At 47.5% G+C, this 16,912-nt stretch overlaps 1 protein-coding gene across 2 annotated transcripts in view; it reads right to left on the bottom strand.

The window, feature by feature from the left end:
• The window catches only part of LOC135400370 (beta-1,4-N-acetylgalactosaminyltransferase bre-4-like), a 112,443-nt gene that overhangs the window by 94,639 nt on the left and 892 nt on the right, over positions 1-16,912 (bottom strand). The gene's annotated exons all lie outside the window — the stretch shown is intronic.

Raw genomic sequence — 16,912 nt, 5'->3', positions numbered from 1 at the left:
AGTATACCAAATTTACGCCATTGCAGTCCACATTTCGGATACATCGTATTCTCCAAAAATGTTGATTGTCTATGCAACGCGGAAGTGACATAAAATTAATTTCTATATCTTTGAGGCGTGGGCGGGGGGCAAATTCAAACGTTTAACCCTTTTTCAGAAAACCGACGTAATTGGAAACGTACTTGGGGGTGTAGAAGTTTTAGTGCACAAGCTGCACCGTTGATTCCTACCGATACTGTGGAATAAAAATGACGCGAATATTTTGTGACAATATCGCCAAAAACTTTCAATATGCAACTGGAGGCAGAGTGTTTCAATATGCGCCAATCTATAGGGACACATAGCAACAGGCTATACGGGTATATTCAAACAATTGGGTGTTTCATAAGGCAGAAATCTGATTTGTCGTACAGTCATAGCGAACGTATAATAGGTCTTTGTTACTACAATGCCTTTGCAAACCTTGCACCTGAACCCACTCATGGTACGGTTCGTACTTCTCATGTCACACAGTATAATATTGCATGAAGTCATCCACAACAGCATTTGGACGCCGTTTATTACTGGACGTCCTAGGCTTTGCTCTGCTCAATGCCACCCTGACTCCACCCTGACTCCACCCTGACTCCACTCTGACTCCACTCTGACTCCACTCTGACTCCACTCTGACTCCACTCTGACTCCACTCTGACTCCACTCTGACTCCACTCTGACTCCACTCTGACTCCACTCTGACTCTGTCCTCCTCCTTGGCGACCCGGTCAGTGACAGAAGTGTCTGGGAAAACCAACTTGGGAATTTGCCTTGGCTTCAGACAATGCCCGAGTTTTCAATCAAAGTAATGAGCAATGTCGTAAGGCATTACCCGACCAGAAAGTAATGGCACTTGCATTACTCATTGCCGAGATGTAACGCATGGTAGTTTGATGAAGGATATAATGACGAGCTTTACAGTGAGCCCCTAAGTCCTATACACTGTGCAGAATGGAGAGCAGTGCTTTTAGGGCACTGGTGATCTGACCACGAACCAAGCAACTTCTGTCTGAGCAGCTAAATTCCACTGACCCAACTATCATTAACTTTGAAGCGCAAATATGTTCCCACATTTCTAGCGTGCGAGCAGTAAAACGGAGCGCGGGAAAGACCTTGTTTCTCCATGCGCGACAACTTTCTTTTCACTTCCCAGGCCTATATGTCCTTCTCGAGTCTCTTGAACCGACAGAGAAACGGAAACCAGGTTCTTCCGACCGCAGGAATGACGCCTTCGCTATGCTGGCGCACTGCCAGTATTCCCCCACGAGGTCCGGTGCCAACCACCCCCGCATGCTCCTGCTAGAAGCGCCAAGCACTGCAATCTTATCATGGGTATTCTACACTGAGTTCTCACATGAGGCGAGTTATTATGGCGCAAAGCATATAGGTATAATGAATGGCAAGATCTCGGACAATGTAAAGGTCAACCAGTCGCCTCTACCCTCTATGCAAAAGACACATCGTCCTTGTTTGCGGAACTACTTTTTCTTCTCTCCATCCTGTACGTCCATTTCCGAACCATACGAACACATATCCCACAACTCAGACAGATACGTATTCACAATAGACCTCTCCCTGTTTGTAAACAAATGACGTCATAGTGTTCGATAGCGCCACCAATTTGGTAGAGTTGAACTACGCTCGAAGCTATGGGGGAACAAGGTCGCGCCCGAAAGCCACGGTCTTGAACGTATTACGATGACCCCTCAAAGGGACGCGACCTTCGGTCCTACTTTTCTTTCAATAGGAAGCAGCGCCCATTCGTGGAACCAAGCCCTCCCCTTCCGATCTGTTTCGGTTTCAGTCTGTCTACCAACGTCATGATGACGTTTCTCGGGTACAGGTCTATAACGACAATTCGGGGCTTTACATCGAGAGATAACTATACTTGTAGAAAAGGTAACTCCTGTACAGTTCAACTCCGCCCACAAATCTCAAGACGTCTGTGATTGGCTGACGCGGGCGCATGACCACCTCCGAGTCACAGCGCAGTGCCCTCGGACGCTTTAAGGCAAATGTCGGCACGGTTCCTCGTGAAGTCGGCCCAGGACGCACATTCCGCCCCTTGCGACAGTCGCGATGTTGCCCGCCTGAGCGACTCTACGGCAAGCAGTCACATCATCATAATCACCACTGCCACAACGCAGTGCACCCGAATACTTCAAGCTGTTGTTCGTACAATGATCATTTTGCTCTTACATGGATTTCGCGTTTTGCGAAGACGCACGTGAAGAGAAGACGAGCTCGGAGCGCATTTGCAGGCTCTCTTTTCATCGGAAGAAGACGAAGCACAAACACGTGAAATATTCACGGTCATTCAATATTCCCAGGTCAATCGCCCCCGTGTGGCTTGTGGCCACTGTGCTTAGTGGTCGAAGAAGATGAAAACGTTCTAATCGCCTGTTGTCCGCCATCTTTTCATGTGCACAGGATCTAGGAGTGTAGGGTCATGAGCGATCAGACAGGTAGGTGATATCTTATTGGAGACTAGATATAGGTGACCGATGTCTGCGAAATCATGGCACAAAAAACTAACCGCGTTCTGCCCGAACCGAAATCGGGACCGAGCTTTGTTTGGGCTCACCATCGCATGCTACCGAACTGGAAGGCGAAGTTCGGCCGAAGGCTTCTGACCTTGGGGAACATCTCCTGTCAGCTTCCAGCTGGAGGAGGAGGAGGAGGAGTGTCGTTGGGAGGAACCCGAGAAGTCTGCCTGCCTGATTAGGCGGCATGTTTCTCGGGAAGGGTGGTGGAGAGGATGAGAGGGAAGAGTGAAGTGGAAGACCGAGCGGAATCCGCTCGGGGGGAGGATAGCTGCGTCCATGGGCCGACTTCAGGGGAACTGTGCCGGGAAACCCAGGAAAAACCCCAGACGGCACAGCCGGCCCGCGGATTCGAACCGCGGACCTCCCAGTCTCCAAGCGCGCGCACGCGTTACCGCTGCGCCACCGGAGCTGGTTAGAGCTGGTCAGCTTCCAGCTCAATGGGATAACCCCTGCATTCGTAGGAGGAGAAGTCGCGAACACGGCAGCAGTTTACCACATCACTGTCATTGGCTACCTCTAAGTTTTTCGGCTGCCGACACTTCCGATGACGGAGCAGAAATCGGGCCTCGGCAGAGCCGACCGAATTCGGCCCAAAGCTCCAGTCGCCGAAAAGGGTTCGGTCCAGATTTCGGTCCGGAAAGAATTCGGACGTTTTTCGCGTCATGCGGTTCACGCTTCAGGAGAAACAAGGAAAGTCCGTCCTCTTTAAAGGCTGGTTCACACATACGGCAGCGGCGGACGGCGTCCGTGGACGGCACGGCTAGTCGCGCCATTTCCTCGCCGTTGTGATGCCGTGATGGCCTCCGCGGCACGGCAAAAGAAAGTTGAGACATATGTTCAACTTCTGCCGTGCCGTGACCTCGCCCACTCTCCATCGACCAATGGGTGTTGCGCATGAAAACTGCCTGCGCGTGCCGTGTGTAGCCATGGGAGAGAAGGAAGGGAAGAAGATATGATAATGAAGGACCCGTGTTGTTTGGAAAAGCAGTCGACCACGGCAGGAAAAGAGACAGTGTGAACAACGGCGACAAGCGGCCGCGGCACGTCGCCTTGCCGTTATCGTTCGCCGTCCCTGCCGTTGCCGTATGTGTGAACTTGCATCTCCCAAAGGTGTACAGGGTGAACGGTAAATAAAATGCTCTCTAGTGTTAACAGCCGATTGCAGTTGTAGTCAATTTATATCTTCGATGTTAACTTTGCTTAATTCCAAGTGGGGCGAAACGGCGACAGGGGTATCCAAAATGGTACACTTGTAGATCACTTCATTTCGGCTCCTGTTGTCTCCGTCTCTGTCTATATAGACGACTTTTTATAACCTTGGGCGAATCATGTGCACTGTTTTGCTCAAAACTGAATGACTACGCGCATTCTTCAATGTCTGAAGTCGCATACAATCATTTCATAATACTTCGCTTTGTAATTGAATAAACGACTATGTCGATCCCTATGAACATTCTTTCGCGAGACACTGAGCGCGTATATATACTTGCTCAAAATGATTATTTCAGCCCACCCCCAAAAGCGAGAGAGAAGAGAGACTCATTATAGGGGGCGCTGCCTTATCACTCACTTACACTGGGGGAATAATGAAAGGATGCACACTATTCCAATGAGTAATTGAAGCTGAAATTTGGGGGGGGGGGGGGGGAGACAGTGACGTCACCGCTTGGTTTCCGGTTCCGGTATTAGCAGGGAGCCACGACATTGGCTTTGTCGGGTAACGAAACCCTTACAGGGTTTGAAAGAAGCTAGGATTCATCCGCCACGCGCCGTTCTTACTTTTCTAGTCTCTCGAATACCCTTCGGGAACCTTTTCTTTCTCCATGCTCACTTGGGTCTTCCATTCCCCTCACCAGTAGTCGCCGAGATGCGACGTACCTGTCATTTCGGTTCCGACCAGTGGCCAATTCTCCCATCAAAATTTTTCGCGCATCCGGCGGTTCTCCGTGTCTGCCATTCGACTGCCTCGCACCGGTTAACGACTTCTTGTTCTTCCGGTACGACTGACTGGGTTTATTCGGCGCGTTGGTTGTATCGACCGTCCATCTAACACCGGAGTTGCTCTCCAAGCGAGGATCAATCGCTTTTTTTCTTCTTCTGCAATTCTCAGCAGATAAAAAGAAAAAGTGCATTCGACTGAGTCACGCTTTTTTCTTTTTTTACTGGGCACATAACGGTACCCTCAAATGCCCACGTATACAGTAGCAAGCCAGCCCTGTCTTGGCTGCCCTCTCTTATAACCTATATTAAACAAACAAGAGAAAATTATGCAAAGAAACAACTCTAGGCACCTGCGATAACTGCGTGCAAGCATCCTGCGCAAGCTTCTTTAGTGTCCCTGAGCTCAGGACTATGGGTTCGATCCCGGCAACACTGTGGCGGAGGTAGACACTGCTTCCGGCACCGTGTGTCAAATGGACAAAAACTGCAAGTTTCATTCCAATCGACGGTGCAGTTAATAAGAAAATTACAATTAAAGATTACGGGCAACACTGTACTAGGTACTCGAAATGAATCCGTACTTCTGACACATACGGCGGCAACCACATTGCATGCGTATAACACTGGGCCCGACATAACAATCCACCATAAAATCCGCCCGTGCAATCCACACAACGATCCACATCTGAGGATAAACGGATAAGCGAACTGAAATGAAATGAAATGCTGAGCCGTTGAAAAAAAAAAAAAAAAAAAAAATTGTCAGACGTTCAAGAAGCCAGACAGCGTCGGGACTTGTTTGTTCACAGAGGTTCACAGAGAGAGTTTGTTCGTTCGAAAGAGGCCGCGAACAAAAGGAGCGCGCAGGCGCAGCAGAGAAGTAGGGAGAGCCTCCATCGAACATCGGCCAGCACTGGGTTACTTCGCAAAAACAGGGGTTAACAGGTTAAACTGTTAACAGGGGTTTGAGAATGCATAGGTAAACAGGAAAACTAATAATATGGTTACTAAAATAACGAAGTTCCGATGTCATAGTGTGTAATACCAATTTTCAGTGTTGCCCGCTGTACAGGGGGTTGTTTGACACCAGGCGTCGCTCCACTACGACGCATCTTTCATGGCAAATTAAAAATATTTATAGCGCGTTGTCGGTCGTATGGTTCCGCATATGGTATTTAGAAGCAACAAAGTCTCTAGTCACATCACCGGCATATCATGCTTGTCTACTGCTTTACAGTACCTTTAAAGTAGCACAGAAGTCATTTTTAACACCCAGTTTTCTTCTTATAAAACTGTTAAGTTTGTCAGTAAGATGCACCATGCGAAGTAATTTACACCACAGAGTCATAATTATCGCAGAAACTGAATTTAAAATATGCCGCAAAAAGCGACCGTGCGCAACGGTGGTGAAGAGCAGTACCAGCCTGTGATCTGCCTGGAACCTCGCGCTGACGCTATAAGGACTCGCTCGCTGATTGGCCTAGAAAAATGTTGTCTGCTACTCGGCTGTTCGGGGTTCTGGTAAAGCCTTTCTCCTTGCTCGGTAAAGCTTCGGGCGCTCCTTGTATCCCCAATTCTCCGGGAAAACTGGCAAAACAGGTTTACGGCGGCAAAGGAACAATGCGCTGACCCCCACTGGTCGGCAAACCAGAACGAGTCTCCTTATGCCGTCATCGGTGACGTGCCATCATACCTCCTCATCCTCGTTATAGCTGGAGTGGCGAGTTAAGGGTGAAGGCGCGGAGCTATGTTTATGTGAGTTTTTTTCTGGGAAACAAATTGCACACATCAAAACCTTTCGCGCTATTCGGTATAATGACACACACACTTTCATCAGATGTCTTAATCTGAATTTTTTTTGGATGGCCCTCTGTACTCCTTTAAGGAACCCCGGGTGGTCGAAATTAACCGAAGTCCTACCCTGCATGTAGTGAATTTATTTTTCGTCACGAAAAACTCTCCACATTCGTGATGTTACGTAAACGAGGTGACAGAAATAATCCCTACATTTTGCTGCCTTTGTAAGCCCTTTAAAGTCAATTCAGCAATTAAAGAAATTCATATTACAGATTATTAAGCAAGTTACTGCAGATTTCTAAATTATTAGTGATCATTAGTGATTATAGCGATGAAAGCTCACCACACGGCAGCCCGTATTTAACGTCCCTCGCGGAAGACGGCGTGTCTAAGTAACTTGTACCCTGCCACCAAGTTGCTGGCGTCGTCAGCCCGGTTCGAACCCGCGATCTCGGGATCGGAATCGTTGTTCCCGTCCTCACCATCTGTGACATGTCGCCAACGTGTGCCGTGCCATGCACCTGTTCAACCATCCACGTCATCCACGGTCGCCCTCGCTGTCCTCCTCCAGTGAACTCGTGGGTTTCTCTGATTTATCGCCGCCACGCGTCTGAGAAGGGGAGTGATGTTGCGGACGCAGTGGACAACGACGAAGATGGCCACGCGCCTGGACCACCCTCTTCTCGGTTCCACCGGCGCGGCCATGGAGATAGGCCACCGTCATCACCGGCCGGGACTCATGTAGAGGGCTACCATCTCCTCTACATGGGGACCTGCCGACGTCACGCGAAGGGTTTCCCAAACTGTTTGTTGTAAATTTGATTGCGCAGTTATAATACACCGCGGAGCTAAACTATTTTGTATGGCAACCCCAGGGATGAACAGGTGGACGAATGGGACAGGGTCTGGAGTCACGTTAAATATCGCCTCATTGGACTAAATCTCGTATCTTCCGAGCCCTATATCCAGAGTTCCTGTCATTGCAATGGACGTGTCTCTAACCGTATTCTTCCACAATGTTTCTCTGTGTAAGGCGGAAGTGTCGTAGAAGAAATTTCTAATTTTGAAAATGACGTCATACAGGGTGCGCAATACGACACAGGTCTGACGACGTTGCTTCCTCGGAGGTTGATTTCCGCTTCCTCGATAGAGCTGTAGGCAATTTTCCGACGTGGAGCGGAGAGCAGTAGTGACTCTAGAGATCAGGAACCGGAAATCGAGCGCTGTTGCTATAGGAGACAGCTTTCGGTGACGTAACCATGAGAATCTGAAACTATGAAGTTTGGCACTTTAGAAACTTCGTGCAAACGCGAAGTGTTGTTCCCTGATGATTTTGCGCATCGACTCTTTGAACTACGTTTATTATCGTGTGAAAAAACAAAAAATCTGCAGTGACTCCTTGAGTTAACGTACCTTCACAACCGCCGTTCACCAGTGACGTGAGCGGAGAGGGGATTGGGGCTGAAGCATCCCGGAGTCGAACCGTTGGTAGTGCATTTGAGAAAGAGAAAACCGAAGCGAAATCGCAACTGATTACAATACACCAAGTGTAGCCCCGAAATGTTGATAGTGTGAGCCATGGAGACGGACGTGCCGCATATTTTCGAAGTGTCCACAGTGACAGCAGCTTGGAAAGTCCAGTAGTCGCAAGCAATAACGCACCCAAACAGAGAGCTGCATTCAGGGATGAATTAACCTGACAACTGAAACCGCAGAAACGGCACACACAGACAGTTGGCAGTGCAAGGTCTCAAAGCGAAAACAAGCCAAGCCAATCCAAGCCAAACTGAAGACGAAACAATCGAAAGCGAAACGAGGAATGCAGACGACAGACAAAGTGGGAGCCTCCCCCCCCCCCACAGCAGACCGATTTTGCGCTTGAGTGGGTGAGCGGGACACGTGTCGCGTCTGTTTTGGAGCGCATCGAGCATAGTTTGCTGGCGAGGGGTTTACGACGTAGATGAAAGCGCTCCATTGTGCTTCCTTGACGCGTGAATGTGTTTGAGGGCTAAATAGCTCGCCTTTCTGGATCTTTATTACATGTCCATTGTATGAATAGCATAGTTTGGGACTAAATAGTTCGCCGATCTGTACATTTGTCACTTGTCCCTTGCATGAAAAGCTTCGTAAACAGCGCTTTATTCGTCGACACTTCATCGAGGTTTTGAACCACTTTGCTACTTTAAAAGTGGTGTCCGGTCAAAAAATGAAATACGCAGTTGAACTGAAGGTGCAATCGGAATAGTGGGTGCCTGAGATAACAACCGGAATATTTCGTTTTGAAACAGTGGGAAACATAAGAAAATTAATTTAATCGGATTTTGCAGCCGGCTGCGTGCTCCCGACTGAATTCAGGCAACAGTGTGCGGACCGACGTCACTGGAGTCTGCTATGTTCGCCAGTCATTGGCGGACTCTTAATTGTTACGTCACGTCGCTCAAGCGATCTGGGGCAACACAACCTAGATAGAAAAAGCCTGTGCATTGCGTCCTCTCCCTCCTTCGCTACGTGGACATATAGTCCGAATTCGTCTGCTACTGCGATTCACCGTTCTGCGAATTCAAGAACCCGGAAATTATTGCAGCTCACCTGGAAACTGCAGACCTAAATATTTAGACAAAAAGTGAAAGACGATTTCCAGAATATCACTTCTGAGAAAGATCGAGACCATTTTGCGCTTTATTTCCAGGTTTTCCCATTTAGTACGCGGGGACGTTCAACCACAGCTCGCAGACGACGATGGTTCTTCTCCATGGCCACGACCGCTGAAAGCACGTTCGTGATTGGCTACGGCCGTTGAAAACACGATCCTGATTGGCTGACTCTTAATTGTTACGTCAAGTCGACGAGCGCGCAGGCTTTCTTCTATCTAGGTGGTGGTGTCTGGGGTAGCTCGAGTAAGTACTGCTCGCGACACGGTTGCCTGGAATTAGCGTCCCGCTGTTTATTCCATCCTACATCTACAGGTGTTTGCAAGACCATTCGTTTCGAGTAATAAACACGTGCAGCATGCGGTCTACCTTTAAATACAATACTGACAACATTTCGGGGGGTAACCAAGGAAGCGCAGGCTGCGGGTCCACCGATCGGCGATTTCAGACAAGTGTGTCGCAAGCAGCACACCGATACTTTGTTTCAAGTCTGGAGCCAAGTGGCTTCCAGGATCGGAGTTCTATACCGCCGTGAACTACACGTATACGAGAAACACGAATCACATGCCCACATCCGGTTTCACGGTGACATTAAGCATTACTAGCATCCATCCCACACCTTGACGGACGTCACAAGGGAGTGCAGCAGAAATAAAGGTGATTGCTGGCTACTTCCCACCTCCATAAAGCTGTAAGAAGGCAGTGGAAGCGGGTCGTTACTCTTGCTACGACACGTTCCCTCTCTTTTTTTCTGTTCCCAGGAGACGGTTACGAGTCCTGTGTAGAAAACAGGAGAAAATCTCTTCGTTCGAGTGGATGTAAGGCACGACTCTAACGGAGTCGCCATTTACGAAACTGAAATAGTAGGATGAAGATTTTGAAGTGCTATATATATGCGTTACATTTTAGAGTTCGCAACGTGGAAACTGGTGTGTGTTTCCTGCACGTGCTTCTTCGGAATCTGCGCAGGCATGTTCGAACAACGGTTGATACAGAACAGATAGACTAGGTTGTGTACAGGCAACCATTTCGGGCGAAAAAGTACGTCTGGCTACCGGCAAAGCGTGATCGTGCGAATCGTGAACAAGGCGCTATACTCGCAATACTTCTTTTCCGGTCTCGCATGAAGTTTTTCTTCCATGTTGTAGTATGTATCGAAACGCAGGTCGCAGAGTGCACCGGTGCCTACCCTGGTGAAGAAACGCAACCAACAAGACGGAAAGCAGCAGCAGGCGTCTCTGGAGAACATCGCTGGCTCATCCACAGAAAAGGGGAAGGCAAAGCACACACCATCTTCTAACAAGATAAAAAAAGAAAAGAAAAGAACACGTGTTTATATGAACAACGAAAGAAAAAGAAAAAAAGAGAAAAGGAAAAAAAAACAGGGTGTTGTAACATCACATAGGATAATGAGAGAGATTGCATGCACAGAATTTTTTTTTTTTTTTTTCGTTCTCCACCTTGCGGGTCAAATGTCTTTACCGGATTTGGGAGGGAAAAAATCGGGTGCTGCTTTTAATTCGGTGTGAAAGCCGATGCTCCCGCCATATTCGGTTCTCGGATTGTTACCTTTTGCTTCCACCAAGCCACCAAGCACTGAGGTAGAGTATCGCCTGTTGCGATGAAACTCCCCACTCTCCAAGGCCGAAAATAAAGTTGTTGTTGTTGTTGTGTTAAGCAAACCGCCCGCGGTTAAAGTGATATATATATATATATATATTGGTTAAGAATACATATCGCGCTATTTATAGGGACCAGCACCCCATATTGTAACATCAAATGTACTTCACATACTTATTGTTAATCGCACGTTTGCATAAACTGCTAGTAAATGGTGCACGTGATACGTACTAAAACCTGAAATGTGACTGGGATTCGGGGAGAAATCGTGTTTAACCCGAACTGGAAATCGGGTTTAACCTGGTGCCAAACTGATTCGGGAGGAAATAATCGGGTGTAATCTGGTTTAATCCGAAAAAAGTCAGACCCTACATTAAATATATTGTGTTCGTTAAATCAACACCATCAAAATAAAGTTGCTGTTAAAGTGCAAAAATTGCCTGGGTGTTGACTACTGCGATATTCAGATTAGGGGCGTATTCTACCGTGAGTCACGTGTGCAAAAGTTTGTCCAACAGGGCACGTGGGGGGGGGGGCGGCATGCTCAAATCTATTTCCAGTGTTAGTGACGTATACGGTGATCGTGCCTTGGCACACGTCACGGGGGCATGCGCCGAAGATAAAGGTCTGTTTTGAGATATGATAAACCGTAATCAGCGCCACTTGTTGCGAACCGGGGTCTTCATAGTGGAAGCTACTGACAGTGTGACATCAACGAAAGCGCCGATTTTAAAATTCAGTTATAAATCACGTCTGGCTGCGAACCTCTGTGAAACATTTCGTGCCATGACCCTGAGCATCATAAAAAAAAGTATGCTACGCATATCCTTTCTTTTCTTGTTTGTAAGGTTCGGTTTGGGTACGCCTTAAAATCTGGAGCTGTCGACTGATTTTCAGACTATTCGACTATAAGTTAGGTGCAGGTATCAGATGCAAAACTTCATCCACTACAGAATTCAACGTAAACAAGATAATGATAATTCCTCGCATGCATGCTAACGACGTGCACGCTGAGGAAAAAAAAATGTGGACCGTTATTCCACATTTTCCAGAACCATTAGTTCTGGAACCATTTCCAGAACTATTAGTCCCTTTCTGGAAATGAGTGTCGCGCAGTGGGGACTGCACGTGACACCTTGTCGTCACAGCCCTCTGCACGCAATCCACGTGCATGAACGAAAATACATGCCTGTGACAGGTCGCGTACTGTAACAAGAACTTTATTTCGAGATGATGGATGGGGAGCTTCACCGCCAGGGGCGATACTCTACCCCTGATGTAATCACTACCCTACCGCTAATGTAAAATCTTGCGACATTGTGACAAAATCGCGGTCCCATTTGTTCAAGAAAGAACCAGTAGATATTTCTCACTCTCTATAGGCACAACACTGTTTCTAGCTATATCGCACATATTTACGTAGACTGTTGCATTCAGGGTACCTCTTTGACGAAGTTGAGTGACTATATATGCAGTGCGGGGGAATAAACCTCAGGGTCAGGGGACTGAAGTGGGGTGAGTAACTGCAATCAATTACTCCCAAATATACTGCTTTTTAGAGTGTGGTTGAGGACCGTTCTGGGGTATGATAAATCGTAATTAACGAGTGTTGTCTCGAATCGGTTGCTCTTGAAAGGACAGGAACCGGCAGTTGATTAGTCCTCTCTCTCTCTGTCTGTCCGTCTGTCTCTGTCTGTCTGTCTGTGTCTCTGTCTGTCTGTCTCTGTCTGTCTGTCTGTGTCTCTGTCTGCCTGTCTGTGTCTCTGTCTGCCTGTCTGTGTGTCTCTGCCTGTGTGTCTCTGCCTGTGTGTCTCTGTCTGTGTGTCTCTGTCTGTGTGTCTCTGTCTGTGTGTCTCTGTCTGTCTGTCTCTGTCTGTCTGTCTCTGTCTGCGTGTCTCTGTCTGCCTGTCTCTGTCTGCCTGTCTCTGTCTGCCTGTCTGTGTCTGCCTGTCTGTGTCTGCCTGTCTGTGTCTGCCTGTCTGTGTCTGCCTGTCTGTGTCTGCCTGTCTGTGTCTGCCTGTCTGTGTCTGCCTGTCTGTGTGTGTGTATATGTGTGTGTGGTGCGAGTGAGCAGCAAGGTCGGCGCCCCAAAATATGCAACGCGCGGTAGCTTAGCAGACGACGGCGGCAGTTTCATATATACGTACACTCGTACTCCTTTGGGGGACTAACCCCCGTATTCCCAAACAACCCTGAGGGCTCCCTATGTAAGCGCCGGCCCTGAGGGAGGAGAATTTCGTTTCCCAAAGCGCCCGTATCTGCAAGGGGCGCCCAAAGGGCGCGCGCCAGCCAAGCAAGCTCGCGAGCTTCCTGTACGCTCCCTGAGGGACGGTCGCATCGAAACAAACATGGAAGACATATGCGATTTCATTCATGGATCGCGTCGAGCGATTCTATAACGGTTTTATGCCGACAGTACGACGAATTCGGAAATGGGAAAAACCATCTTGAGCGGTACGACGAATATGAATTCAAAGAAAGATACTGCTTATCGAAGTCGTCTGTGCATCATACCAACGTCTCATCATCAGGAGGTGCATGAACAATCGTGGCTTCCCTTGTCCGCCCATCCAGTGATTGTTACAATCTTGCCATTTTAGCGCAACACACATACACACATAAAGAGACGATGATGAGATGGGTACAATTCATATTCGCAATACCCAACAGTTATACAACATCTGAACACAATACTGACATGAAGTTTGCAAGACAAACGCCAGCAGATACCAAAGTAGCAGACGACAGCCGTCGGAAGCGGAAATGAAGCGCGGTCGTGCGCATGCGCTTCTGCTTCGTTCTACGAGGAATCGGGCCGAATCCCCTTCGAGCCTCCCGATGGCCAGCCCTTCGCTGAGCGCGTGCACGTTTACGTTTGAGAAACGCATGCTGCCCTGAGGGGATGTTCGCCCTCAAGGGTCCCTGGGCTACGGGCGCCCTTAGGGCGAAGTTGCGGGTGGTTTGGGAATACGGCCCTAAATGCCTTGCCACAAAAAATAGTCCCTTTCGGGAGTAAATGAAAGTCACAGAGTGGAGACTGTATTTCACGCTCTGTTCTAAGGGTTCCAGGTACATAATTCGTGTTGCATGCATGAAAATACTTTGAATCAAACCGTCAACCGTGATATATCGAGTGATATAAAATCTTGACATACACAGGGCACAATTAGCGAAGAAAGAAGTGCTAACTGTTTCTTACTTTGTGTGGGCGGAAAATTGCTACGTTGGCTGAGTTATACAGCCTCATGCCATCAAATTGACCAAGGGCACATATGTACGTAAACTGTTGCATTAGGAAGATCATTTGCGATGTTCAGTGACAATTTGCAGTCCTGGGGAGTAAACGTAGGGGTTAGGGGACTGAAACGGGAAGTAATTGCAGTCTAGGGGACTAGAAGCTGCAATTACTCCCCATTTTACTCCTTTTTTTTTCTTAGGTATACACGGTTTCGAGTTGTTCGCACTTGGCAACATACACCGCTTTTCCTGTGGATTTCCTGCGGGTTTTGTAGCTTTCGTCTTGAAACACCATGCAGAACTCGCTGATGAAGCTACCTACTGTTGAAAGTGAGTTGCACCTAATCCCTTTTGATATATTTTTTTTATTCCATGGCGGCGTACAGATGTGGACAGATGGAGAGAGGACAACAGGAAGGAGTTGGGGACATGGGGGGTTAGTATGCGTCCTGTGCCGACTTCAGGGGGAACTGTGCCGACGTGCGTCTGGAAAGTCTTTCGGAAAACCTAGGGAAAACCACGGACAGCCGGCGGAAGGGTTCGACCCCACCACCTCCCAGTCTTCAGCACGCCCTTGGCTACCACCAACGAGCCACCTTAACCAGCGAGGCCATGCCGAAGGTGCAGATTTTGGATCCGTGACCGCTTGGGCACGAAATGGCGCAGCGCTCAACATAGCAAACTTCGCTGCAACAGCCGAATAAAATGCAATTATATATCATTGGATGGGAATGTAAAATGTTTTGTATGGTGACTCCGGTAGGCCACAAGGAAGCAAGCGACAGCGTCTGGTTTGGGTCGAAAATTTGACCTTTGAAACGTTTCGGAGCACGACAGTGGTAAACTGTCCGTGGAAGATGGAGCAGGCGCTCTAGATCGCCTGTCAAAGCAGACGGGTAGGGAACAGAGGAAACGTCACGTTCCAACGTCCCAGACAAAGCCATTGTGAGTACATAAGCCTGACGGATGACGATTGGCAGGTACGAGCATGTCTACCAGGCTTTTAATCGTTCGTATCTGCATCTTTACCAATTAGGACACCGTAACTATGACAGCAGTTGCTGTTCGTAATCATTTTTAATTGGGGCTTCTTGTGACACTAATTGGATTGACATATGACATATTTACATAAAGAAAGCAAATACAAGAGAAATAATTGGGGGAGGGGGGGGGCGTTCTGGATGACAAATAACAGCGTAGATTCAAAATGACAAATTGCAAAAATGGCATTTCCGATAATTGCAGGACTACGCATCGTGACTGAACAGTTCGAATTGGAAGTTCAGCCGCAGAAACAAACACACTCGTAGCAGACGAGAACAGCACAACTCCCACCAAAGAGCGTAGGATGGTTGATTGCTATCATATATATATTCCCGCAAAAGAATTCCACCGTATGCGTCAGTACGGGGAATTATATCGGTGGAAGCAATAAGCGGGCTGATGGACAGCGCTGTCGCTAGTTTCTAACTCTGTTGGCAAGTTGCGGCGCCGAGGAAGGGCGCAAATGGCGTGGTCCCCATAATCTAGTAGGTCGTTAACTTGATGATAACGGACTGTTTCATCGTCACAGGATATACTCTGCACCATCGGTCGGAAGGAAAATTGTCAAACTGTTGGCTTCGGATGTTCCTCGCGTTGGTATCCCAGCATGATTTCTGCTTTGTCTTCATACATTGCTTCTGTGAACATTGCATGTGGTTACATAAAAGGTTCAACACAATTCAGTTTGTCCCTGTCACCCCCCACCCCTCCCCCTTTCATTTCTTTTTTTCACGTGATGCACGTGGACTCCTCGAACGAAGGCGAGGTGAGTCTGAAAATAGCGGAAACTCAACGCTCCTTGAGCGGAGTGACTAACCTAACCAGATTCAGCGTATAGCGCCGTGCTCTGCTCTATACTTCGTATATTTTGATCGATAATATTTCCTCTCTTAATCATTTTCTCTCTTCCGTTTTGCTGTTTAACTACCGACTCGCTGTAGCGCATACCTGGGTAGTAATGTCATTACTGTAATGAAATTACAGAAATAAATTACTTTTCCTGGTAATTTGTAATGTAATGCGTTACTTTTCATATTATGTACTTTGTAATGTAATTTAATTACATTTTGGCAGTAATTTTAATGACATTACTCATTACTTTTTACAAAAGAATCGACTGTGTGTTCCGTGCTGGCACTTGGCAGAAAGAGAGTTGTCGACTGGTGAGTTAAAAGAATTCCAACGCCCACTATAAACGGTGACGCACTCAATCGGCACAGAATAAAATGTGTCTTCTTTTTACAACGTAGTGTTGTCTGACAATGAATTTCCACATCCTCAATATCATTACGATACTCGCAGTAATGACTCTGTAATGTCACTACTTTTTCGTAGTAATTGTAATGCAATTTCATTACATTTCAATTGCAGTAATGGGTAATGTAATTTAATTACATTTTAGAAGTAATTTACCCAGGTATGCTGCAGCGTAATATAAATTACTCATATTCTAATTCACTGTAGACTTCCTCCAAAACATCCCGTATCCTCTGTATGACTTCCGGGCTGTCTGAACCCCCCCCCCCCCCCCCCTCCCCTTCCTTTTTTTTTTCTTGACGTCATACGTGTGCATAACAGGAATGCATGCCATCCTTCCATTTGTTAGTCTTTCCAGGAGACATCATTCGGGTGCCTGGAAAACCGTGTCATTCTTCTCCTTTTCTATGACGTCGCTCATATTATTTATGCATTCGAAGTGCTCTGAAGAGCACCTAAATACCACTTCGCAATATACACGTGCGCTACACAGAGGCTTTAGAATAGGTACTTCATATCCATGTTCGCACCTTCCCTCAACAACCCCCTCGGGTGTATCTCCGCTGCTATTGGAGAACTTTATAAGCGTATAGCTTTATTGCATTGAACTACTGCGAAGCTAATAATTGTGATACATAAGTACGGGCAGGAGATACGATTAATACAAGCGTGTCAAACACTATGTCGTCTTCTAGCGGATAAATATAGCACGATAGAAAGAAGAAGAAAAACACCTTGCAGCGTCCGAAAGCCCTCGCGGACTTTCAGTGGTCTACTGCGTGCACT

Source organism: Ornithodoros turicata, chromosome 7 (genome assembly GCF_037126465.1).
Source record: "Ornithodoros turicata isolate Travis chromosome 7, ASM3712646v1, whole genome shotgun sequence".
In the NCBI taxonomy this organism is placed as follows: domain Eukaryota; kingdom Metazoa; phylum Arthropoda; class Arachnida; order Ixodida; family Argasidae; genus Ornithodoros; species Ornithodoros turicata.
Note: the sequence above shows the minus strand (reverse complement) of the source record. Positions and strands in the feature narration are given on the sequence as shown.